Below are 12192 nucleotides of genomic sequence, written 5' to 3' on the forward strand. Positions count from 1 at the left end.
TCTTTTAGAAACAATACTTCTAGGGGAGTATACCTTGGTAAGACGGCATTTGATGGAACATCTCACAATTTCAAAATGTTTAAGACAGAGACAAAAAGTCTGTATGTCTCCCTTTGATCATATAGGTACAGTATGGTCCCAGAGACTGAGATGGGGGCGGTATTGTGGATCCGTACAATTTGAATCTTGTTCAGAGAAATAATATACGTGTGTGCATGATCCCTATCACAACTGATAGGGGATTTAAATAAAATTTCAACCAGAGAAAACTTATTATTTATAACTTTGGATGTGACCGCACTTTATAGTAACATCGAACATACATTAGGTCTGGAAAAATTGAAAATAAGACTGGAGAGGGATACGGAACTATTATCTGCACAAACCAACTTTTTTTGCAATAGCATGGAATTTATCCGAAAAAATAATATTTTTTCATTTAACCAGAAACTGTACCATCAAGTAAAAGGCACAGCTATGGGGACACGGGTAGCTCCCAGCTATGCAAATATCTTTATGGGAATGTTTGAGGAAGAACACATCTGGCAACATCCATGGGCAAATACCAATATTTTATTATTTAGAAGATATATAGACGATTTGTTCCTGATTTGGGAAGGTGATTTTATAACAGCGACAGATTTCTGTCAGACACTAAATAACAATACCTGGGGGATAAAATTCACTTTTAATATACAACCAATTGAAATTGATTTTTTGGATCTTACAATAGTAAAAACTACAAGTAAAATTATCACTCGTACACATTTCAAAAAAGTTGATAGCAATAGCTATCTGGACTATAAGAGTAGTCACTACCATAAGTGGCTAAAAAATATCCCATATAGTCAGTATAAAAGAATTAGAAAAAACTGCACACTAAACAAAGATTTCAATGACCAAAGCCGTATTTTACAAAAACGGTTTAAAGAAAAAAATTACCCACAGACACTTCTCTCAGATGCATATAAAAAAACAGTAATTTTAAGCCAAGAGGATTGTTTACCTCCTAAGGATACACTATCAAATGGAATTGAAATGAGGGATACAATAGACACAAAAAAAGTGAAGGAGAAACAACAAAAAAACTATTTTTCCTTCAACTTCATAACCAAATACAATGCAGCACATAAAAATATAAAAGATATTATGAACAGACATTGGCACATTTTACATATTGACCCCTTCTTAAAAAATAGTCTGCCAACGAAACCAATGATAACTTTTAAGAGAGCAAAAACTGTGAAGAATATTTTAGCACCGAGTCGGATTAATTTTGCTGGAAAACAAAAGGTGTTCCAACAAAGTACTATGATTCCATGTCTATACACAAATGGGAGTTCCAAATGTAGAAAAAAGAGATGTTTATGCTGTTCTAGTATACGTACCACAGATATTTTTAGATCAAACCAAACAAAAAACGAGTATCAAATTGAAACACAGTTAAATTGCCAGTCAAACTATGTTATATATCTCATTGACTGTATTTGTGGTCTCCAATATGTGGGAAGAACCATTCAACCTTTACATTGTCGACTAAACAAGCATCGTTCTAATTGTAAGAAAAAATTCCTTTTACATAGTATCTCCAAACACTGTACTTTAGTTCATAATAATGATTTTAAGTGTTTTAATATTACACCTATTGAACACATAAACGAAAGCCGAGCGGATAGGTACGATTCACTCTGTAAAATGGAAATTTATTGGATATACAAACTGAAGACTCTAAAACCTGAAGGTTTGAATGAAATCACAGAGATCATAATCTAATAAAACGAATTTACTTTGGATGAGTCCCATTGTATATAAACAATTAAGAAATTCGTTATATGTGACTATATATATATATATATATATATATATATATATATTTCTTCAAAAACCGGCAAAGATCGCACCGAAGAAGAATCCATCTCTAATAAACAAAAATCACAAAATATGATCTTTTGAAAGTAACACTTAGATTAGTGTAAGGATAAAACTAGTATTATCATCATTTTTTATGAAAATAGTACAATTATAAAAAAGAAAAAAACATATATGAAAATGTATATATATATGTGTACACACACAGAATTTATACAAAAACTCTCTTGGCCTAATACTTACGAATTTATATAGCTAAATATAAGAATAGAATAAAATGAGCAAAAAAGGAATTTATCCTCTAGTATAATCTTTAGAAACAACAAAAAATAAGATGATACCCCATTTGTATGCTAAACTCCCTCTATGATAATCACGATCAGGAAATAAACTATATATAGATCCCAAATGATAAGAATACTATGGTAGCTATTTTTAAAATCTCTTTTCTAAATCAATTTTGAAACAAAAATTTTTTGGAGAAATAACACACACACATATATATATACTTTTAATTCCGTTTAATAAAGGATTTTTGCAACTGTTAGATATTTCCCGATTATAATATATGGAAGTCAATTAAGTTTGAATGTTTTAATTAATACATATATATATATTTTTTATTTCATTTTAATCGTTTGTAACTATCTGTATAATTATATGTACTGTTTGATACGTAATTCCAGCTTTTTTAACCTGTGTACCCGACCCGGTAGTTCTTGCCCTAAACTGACCTTTCATTCGGTTACTTAACCGACACCCCACCCATTCACTTATTTGTATGCTACCTGAGGAAGAAACCGGTCCGGTTTCGAAACAGTTCGCTGCTAAACAGTCTACTGTAGTGTTTTATATTCATACCAATAAATCCTTTTTACCACCGATTACATCTCTATCCTTGAGGAAATTGGATTGTACGTATTATGGATGATCACCCCGATCGGTAGCGCATGGAAGACACCCGTTTTTGCTTTTATTCCTGCATGATCCCTTGGACACAGTATAACTTCTTGCCTTCTTTCTTCAAAATTACAGCCACTACTTTCAATAGAAGTTGATGCAACTCGGTAACCTTGGTGTAATTGGCACTAGGTCTCAGGCATTGCGCTGTATGAAACTGTTTCGTTTGGTCCGTGCAACCAGTCTATAAACCTGCTGATTGTAACGTCCGTGGTCGTAAACCGGAAACTCCTATCATCCTGCAGACGTCTTCCTCCCCGGAGATGCCAGCACATGCGGCCGTCCTTTCCTGCAGTGACCACTAGAGGGCCAGAACACACACATGTTTTAGAATGACTGATTGCGCCCATGATCACCCTGGACTATAAGAATGGCTCTGCCCCTTCCGTCATTGCCTGAGCGTTGTTGTGTTTACCCGTGTTAGTCTTTGCAAATGGTCCCTTAGTGTTTTCCAGTTCCCAGTGTTCCCATTCCTGCTACATGTATCCTGTATCCCGTGCTACCTTGTTCCTGTGCTGTAGAGTGTTGGAGTCGTGTTGTGTCGTATACTACGCCTGCTGTATTTCACTGTGCCTGCTGCCAAGGTCCCATCTGAGCCTGCCATCGCTACTGTCTGTATTGACTTTGCCTTGGTATCCTGTTTGGCCAGCTGCTATCCCGCTACGGTGGTATGGCCCAGTGCGTCCACACACCCATCGTGACACTGCATACATACAGTAGAAGGCTAAAGTCCTGGAGAACACTTAAATGTTACATGTGTTTTCTTCTGGAATCAAAACAACATTCAGACATGAAGGACTGATAACTTTTTGTGAAATAAATATGTAATAGAGAAATCGACTTAATTAAATATTCTCCCAACTTCGTTTGCTAAAAAATATAATGCCCAAGTTAATGGTCCTCCAATATTCTCCAATGGACCAAATATACTGTATATATCTAACATGAAGAATCCCACTGTAAAGATTATAATAGGAGAATGTAAGCTCTTATGCGCTTTTATTGGTATGTATGGATAGATAAAAGAATTGGTAAACAGGTTTCGTAACTGTGAATTAAAAGAAGTACTATAGTTAGCATTCACAAGCTGCAGTTATGGATCTTAGGAGATGTTGACTTTAGGCTGTACTCACATATCACATGATGCTAGTGTGAACAGAGCATTGAAATCAACAGGTGACAGGCTTGAAAAAGAAATGCAAGCATATGTCAATTTGTGAATACATTAATGATCACATTAACGTGGGTCCGGGTCGGGATGGCATACACCACTGTGTTTTTCAGGAATTAAGTACCGCGACAGACAGACCCTTATTTCTGTTAATTAGGAATTCTATCATGACTGGGTCTGTTCCACAGGACTAGTGCATAGCAAATTTGCTACCAATATTCAAAAAAGGGCTCAAAAAGTGAGCCCGGAAACTATAGGCCTGTAAGTTGAACCTCCATTGTGGGTACAATATTTGAGGGTTTTCTAAGAGATGCTATTCTCGAGTATCTCAATGCAAATAAACTGTTAACGCAGCATCAGCATGGGTTTATGAGAGATCGGTCCTGTCAAACCAATCTGTTCAGCTTCTATGAAGAGGTAAGTTCTAGACTGGACCTGGGTAAGGCTGTGGATGTGATGTATCTACACTTTTCAAAGGCGTTTGATACTGTGCCGCATAAAAGGTTGGTATAGACTTCCGGTTCCGGCGCTGACATGTAAGGAGGGAGAAAAGAGCTCTCCGGACCTGCCGTAGCAAAAAAGCGACATTCATGCCTAACATATTACAACAAACGTCGAAAGAGGTACCTAACTGACAGGGTAGCAGAGAAAACAGCGGTGAGCTGATAAATATAGTATCGCTGACTTACACGGCGCTTTTGGAGTCGGACATTGCAGCGCGACACGCGTCTGGGAAAGGGGAACGGTGACGACCTTTATAAAAACCGGGAGAGAAAGCAAAAAACCCAGAAACCGGACCGGAGATTATTTTTGGCGCCAAACCCAGTGATAGCTGGTGGAAAGAACGACAACGCCATTGCTCCCCACAGGCCCCGCCCCCGAGATAGACGGCGTGGAGACAAGAACAGCTAAGATAATAGCTGAAGAACACACACCCCACGACAGAGAGCAAAACATGCCGCCGATTACAAGAAAGGAGAAGCAGGAGAAACAATCGGTTAACAGGTCAGCATCAGACCATGAGGAGGTAGAGTCTGAAGGGGAAGGAGAGGAGTCGACACCAGGAGCGGCAATGATCAATTATAAAAAATTAGCTAGTGAGGTAGCTAAGCGAATAACACCAGACATAAAGGACACTTTAGCAGCTACAATATCTGCCTCGTTACAATCGATGCAAAACGACATTACCCAACATGGAACTCGACTGGATGAAGCGGAACAACGAATATCCATGCTGGAAGATGATGCGGCTGACACGCATGAAAAGTTACAGGAGCTTCTGACAGAAAAACAGCGGATGCTATCTAAAATTGACGATCTTGAAAATAGGTCACGTCGGAACAACATCAGAATTGTTGGTATCCCGGAATCGGTGCCTGTTTTACAGCTGAGACGCATTTGCGAATATGAGATACCGAAACTACTGAACATGGAAGGGCCATGTAAAGTGGAAAGGGCGCACAGGGTGGGCCCAGACAGGCAAAACTCACAACAAGCACAGAACTCGCAAAAAAGACCAAGGCAAGTGATTGTGCGATATCTGGACTATTCGGATAAAGAAGCGCTATTGCGTTCGTACAAAACACGTAGGGGACCGACAAAATTAAATGGCGCCAATGTGATGTTGTTCGGAGATTACTCGGCAGAAGTGTCAAAAAGACGTAAGCTGTTCAGCAAGATCTGTACGGCATTCCATAACAAAGGAATAAAGTTCCAGCTTCAATATCCTGCAATACTGAAAGTCACCACACCAAGTGGCACAATGCAGATCTACACGGAACATCAAGAAGCAGAAGCGGTATTCAGAGATCTACTAAAGGAATCTACTCCTCCAGCACGTACAGAAGAAATCTCAGCGGGAAACTCACAGCAGCATGTAGCCCATACAAGTGGATCGTCTCCCAAAGAAAAGAGACTGCATCAAACCCCGAGACATGGGTAGAGATCCAGAGGTGGCAAGATTATGTTGGGCCAAGAGGGTAGAACGTGCAGTGAGTATGTCACGGGACTGTTACTAATTGTTCCTGTTGAGTATACAGATCCTGACAAGATGAGGAGGACATAAGTTATAAGTGTGTGTCACTATACTTTCAAATGCCAGTTTAAGTTAGAAGTGAATGCATTTCAAAAGGTATCCGGTTATTGTTATAATTTAAGCTTGTTATACGATAAACACATCTGACGGCAGGTTTGAGACGGACACATGTCAGAAAAAAGAGAAGTCGTAAAGGTGGGAGAAAGGGGAGGGCCCCGGGGGAAACCGGGGAAAGGGAAGGGAGTTTACCATAGTTGGGGTTGTTGGGTTAAAGGCAGACATATACACATATCATATGAAGGCTTAAATGAACATTTACATCTCTCTACCAGGGAACTAGAAGGTGAAACATACCACAATACAGATTTTACAATTAGGATGAAACCGACTACTGTAACACAATACATTCTGTTGTTTTATGAGAATAGTGACATGGAACGTTAAGGGACTCCAGTCCCCACATAAACGATCCTTGGTCCTGAGACATCTCAGCAAACTAAAAGCGGATCTGGCCCTTCTCCAGGAGACACACCTGGAGGAGAAAGATTTTTTTCGTATGCGGAAATTTTGGGTGGGAGAAGTTCATGGGTCCCCAGCAAAAGGCAGGAAAAATGGGGTAATAATGCTAGTTCACAAAAACTTCGCAGCCACATTACGCTCGAAATCCTTAGACACCGAAGGAAGACTATTACATGTATTGTTAGATACGCAAATGGGCGAATTGAGTATATATAATGTGTATGCACCAAACTCCAGTAATCGCATATACTTTCAAAACCTAAAGGCCACAATCCTGGCAGACACCTGTGCTCAGAAGATAGTAGGAGGTGACTTTAACTCAGTCATGCATGTAGCGGAAGATAGAAAACGAAAGTTCCCAACTACGAACTTACCCACTGATGATATTTTACCAGATCTCTCACATGACACACAGTTGAGTGATGGATGGCGATACGCACATCCAGATGATAGGGATTTTACTTACTTCTCACCGACCCATCAATCGTGGTCTAGGTTAGATTATATTTTTTTGAGTTCGAGTTTACTACAGAGAATAGACCAAATTGACATCACCAATATGGTAATATCGGATCATGCACCGGTGAGTTTAGTACTGATGGACACTCAAACTAAAGGGGGGGATTTTCAATGGAGGTTTCCATCAACACTAGAAGGGGAAGAAGATTTCCAAACAATGCTAAAAGGATGGTGGCTAGAATATGACTCTGATAACGCGGCACATAGAACTGACCAGGTGTTGTACTGGGAAACGGCCAAGGCGGTGCTAAGGGGGAGACTGATATCTTATGTGACATACAAGAAAAAGCAAACATTTCAAAAATACAGAGAATGTAGCGACATTTTACGGGGGGCCTATTCTAATTTCCTGGCAGATGTGACCCCGGAAAATCAGAAGAAGTGGGTAGAGGCCAAACAGCATTTTGAATCATGGTTAGAAAAAAAGGAGAGATTGGGTAGATCTATCTATGAGGCTAAGCTGTTCTGATTCGGCAGCAAAGCAGGGAGAATGCTCGCGGGATTGTCCAGAGGATTCCGACCACACACGCACATTACACGTTTGACAGATTGCAGAGGTGTCACTCACGCTGATCCTAGAAAGATAAACAAAATTTTTCATTCCTTTTACCAAAGGCTATACGAACCTACTAACACGACAGATGATATAGCAGGGACGCAGTTTTTAACACAAATAAACTTACCTGCATTATCAGCGGAGCAGCGGGAAAACCTAAATGCCCCAATAGAGATGGAAGAGTTGCAATCGGCTATTGCGGCTTTATCAAATGGGAAGGCACCGGGACCTGACGGTTACCCGGCAGAATTTTACAAAATACTGCAGGAACAGATAACCCCGACACTGTTAGATTACTTCAATTCGTTGCTGAATGGTGCAAATATTCCACACGCAGCCAACACGGCATATATAAAGGTGATCCCGAAAGCAGGGAAAGATATATTGCAGCCAAGCGCGTATAGGCCCATTTCACTCATAAACCAAGACATCAAACTAATATCTAAGATTATGGCAGCCAGGCTTGCACTACTGATGCCGCTTCTGATAGGACCATCACAGGTTGGCTTCATCAAGGGCAGAGCGGCTGTTACTAATATAAGGAAAGTCCTGGGAGTGATGGATGAGATTAAGGCCCGGCCATCATTATTTCAAAAGGCAGCACTAATACAACTAGATGCTGAAAAGGCGTTCGATAATGTGGAATGGCGCTGGTTGAACATGGTCATGGATAAATTTGGCATCGAGGGGGGATTTAGAACATACCTTAACACTCTGTATAACAATCCCACTGCAGCGGTATGCACACCGGGAGTCAGGTCGCCAGGGTTCAAACTACATAAAGGAACGAGGCAGGGCTGCCCCTTGTCACCGTTATTGTTCGACTTAGCACTGGAACCTTTAATTCATACTTTGGAGCATGGGGAAAAGTTTGAGGGCATACAAGTGGGAAGAGTTGAAGTAAAAACTGCAGTGTTCGCAGATGACATCTTGCTGTTTCTCAGGAATCCAGCCCAGCACCTACAAAACATTTTTGAATTATTTCGGGAGTACGGGAAGTTTGCGGGACTAAAAATTAATCCAAACAAAAGTGAGTTGCTAGGATTAACATCCCATAACCATTCAAGAGATTTGGAAATTCAAAAGTCAGGAATTAAAATTGCAAAAAACCACATTACATATTTGGGGATTCAGATAGGGAGTACTGCGGGATCTTTATATCGCCTAAACTACGGACCACTATTTCATAAAATAAAATCAGAACTAGACAGATGGGCCTCCCTGCCGCTCTCAATGTTAGGCAGATGCCACCTGGTGAAGATGATCTCGTTCGCAAGGTTACTTTATCCGCTACAGACCTTGCCACTTTTATTGAAACATACGGAGGTCAAAGCTTTTAACAAAGCCATATCTAAATTTATTTGGTCAGGGAAACGCTCACGGGTTTCACTGGTTAAGTTGCAAGGATATCATTGGCAGGGGGGGATGAATGTTCCACATTTGAGGGGATACAACATTGCTAGCTTGTTTAGACATGTCCTGGATTGGATACACCACACAAATCATTATTCTAATTACATAATAGAAGCGGAGCTAGCGGGAACGTGTGACCTCGTGGCTCTTTTACATACCAAACTGGGCGCTCTTCCGCAACATGTAAAGGGTTCTGTAGTGCTGAGAGACACTATTATGTGCTGGAAGGAAGTGAGGAAAAAGCAGGGCCTACCCTTCCGACTATCAAAATACTTACCTTTATGGTCACATGTAGAGTTCCCGGCGGGGCAGTCCAGTAGCCTGTTTAATAAGTGGAAACAGCAGGGCATTGCAACAGTGGGTCATATCTTGCATGCCTCAGAGCCCAGACTAAAAACGTTACTTGAACTGGTAGAGGAGTTCAGTATACTACCAACACACTATCTCCAGTATCTGCAGGTCAAGTCGTTTTGTATTACCAGAGTGGGGAATCTGGAAGGAGAAGTGATCGATAATCGATTTGATGAGATGGTGGGGGAAAGACAGACTAGGAACACATTATCAGATCTGTATAAAACAATTAAAGATTTATATGTGAGACTCAACTCGAAAGACCTGTTTGCATACTGGAGACGCATTCTTAAGATACCAAACATTAACACACACATATTGGAAGGATGGAAGGTGGTGAGAAAGCATATCATCAATGAAGTGTGGAGGGAGACCCAGTTCAAACTGATGCATGCGGCTATATACGCTTTTAATATACCAGCAAACGCTAACAATCCGAATAGAATACATGCATGTCCCAAATGTAAACAGCAACACACTGATTTATATCACGGCATCTGGGTGTGCCCTAATACACAAGAGTTCTGGGATGTAGTACTTGATTATATCCGAAAACTCTGGGAAGGTACCCTAACGAAGACACCCATGCTGCTTCTTTTTCATTCGGTGGCTTCACTGGAGACAGGGGAAGAGGGAGCTCTTTCATATGTGCCGCCATTGGCACATGTGATATTGGTGGTGGCCAAAAGGTGTCTCTTAAGGATGTGGCTGGAAGCCAGCGTACCCACAATAGATCAACTGATCCAACAATTGAAAGTCTGCCTCCAATCAGATAGAAATGAAGCAATTACAGCTAAAGAGAAAAGGACAGCAGGGTTCTTCAAAAAATGGAGACCTTTTCTTCTGCAGTTATCTGATTCAGAAATTGGGGAGGTAGTAACAGGATTTCAATACACAAAATGGTATCTCACAGAAGAGATTAAAGGGCAATTAGGAAGGCTGAAGACTGTAGAACGGAGAGCCTAAATGGAAATGAGAAAATAGTTCACTGGCAAGAGAGAAGAGGGGAAAGATATATCAGAATAGAGGGATTTACATATTGTCTGCCACAGTTGGTATGTTAAATGTTTCAGCATTTTGAAAGGTTTAATGGAAAGTGTAGTCAAGAAAGTCTGAAATGTAAACGCTTAAGTAAAGTTTGTATGAACCGCAAGTTAAAATGTGATAAAACCTAAATGACATACTCTGTAATACTGTTCCCTTTTTCAAAGAGTGGGCAATGCCATTCTTTTGCTGTATATATGTGGTATGTTCAATAAAAACTTTTATTACAAAAAAAAAAGGTTGGTATATAAAATGAAAATGCTGGGACTGGGGGAAAATTTGTTTAACTCGGTTAACAACTGTCTCAGTGATAGAAAATAGAGGGTGGTTATTAATGGTACATCCTCAGAGTAGGTCCCAGTTACCAGTGGGGTTCCACAGGGGTCAGTTTTGGGCCCTCTTCTTTTTAATATATTTATTAATGAGCTTGTAGAGGGTTTACAGAGTACAATTTCAGTATTTGCAGATGATACTAAGCTCTGTAAAGTAATAAACACAGAGGAGGATATTGTAATACTACAGAGGGATTTGGGGATAGTGGAAGTTTGGGGAGAGAAATGGCAAATTAAGTTTAATGTGTATAAATGTAAGGTTATGCACTTGGGCCAAGGAAACAAATTTTACAATTATGCATTAAATGATAAATCACTGGGTAAAACTGCTGCTGAAAAAGATGTGGGGATATTGGTGGACAGTACATTTACCATTCGCAACCAGTGCCAGGCAGCTGCTGCCAAGGCAAATAAAATCATGGGATGCATCAAAAGAGGCATAGATGCTCATGACAGAAACCCAGAAACCTAGTTTTGCCTCTATACAAAAAGCCCTAGTCAGACCACATATGGAATATTATGTACAATTTTGGGCACCTGTGTATAAGAAGGACATGGCTGAACAAGAACGCGTGCAAAGGACGGCAACAAAGGTAATTAAGGGAATGGGCGGATTTCAGTACAAAGAAAGATATATTTATTTATATGTATATATATATATATGTATACACACTACCGTTCAAAAGTTTAGGGTCCTTATTTTTGAAAGAAAAGCACCGTTTTTTTCAATGAAGATAACATTAAATTAATCAGAAATACACTCTATACATTGTTAATGTGCTAAATGACTATTCTAGCTGCAAACGTCTGGTTTTTAATGCAATATCTACATAGGTGTATAGAGGCCCATTTCCAGCAACCATCACTCCAGTGTTCTAATGGTACATTGTGTTTGCTAACTGTGTTAGAAGGCTAATGGATGATTAGAAAACACTTGAAAACCCTTGTGCAATTATGTTAGCACCGCTGTAAACAGTTTTGTTGTTTAGAGGAGCTATAAAACTGACCTTCCTTAGAGCTAGTTGAGAATCTGGAGCATTACATTTGTGGGTTCGATTAAACTCTCCAAATGGCTAGAAAAAGAGAGCTTTCATGTGAAACTCGACAGTCTATTCTTGTTCTTAGAAATGAAGGCTATTCCATGCGAGAAATTGCCAAGAAACTGAAGATTTCCTACAACGGTGTGTACTACTCCCTTCAGAGGACAGTACAAACAGGCTCTAACCAGAGTAGAAAGAGAAGTGGGAGGCCCCGCTGCACAACTGAGCAACAAGACAAGTACATTAGAGTCTCTAGTTTGAAAAATAGATGCCTCACAGGTCCTCAACTGGCAGCTTCATTAAATAGTACCCGCAAATCGCCAGTGTCAACGTCTACAGTGAAGAGGCGACTCCGGTATGCTGGCCTTCAGGACAGAGTGGCA

The sequence above is a fragment of the Rhinoderma darwinii genome, chromosome 5 (genome assembly GCF_050947455.1).
Source record: "Rhinoderma darwinii isolate aRhiDar2 chromosome 5, aRhiDar2.hap1, whole genome shotgun sequence".
Classification (NCBI taxonomy): Eukaryota; Metazoa; Chordata; class Amphibia; order Anura; family Rhinodermatidae; genus Rhinoderma; species Rhinoderma darwinii.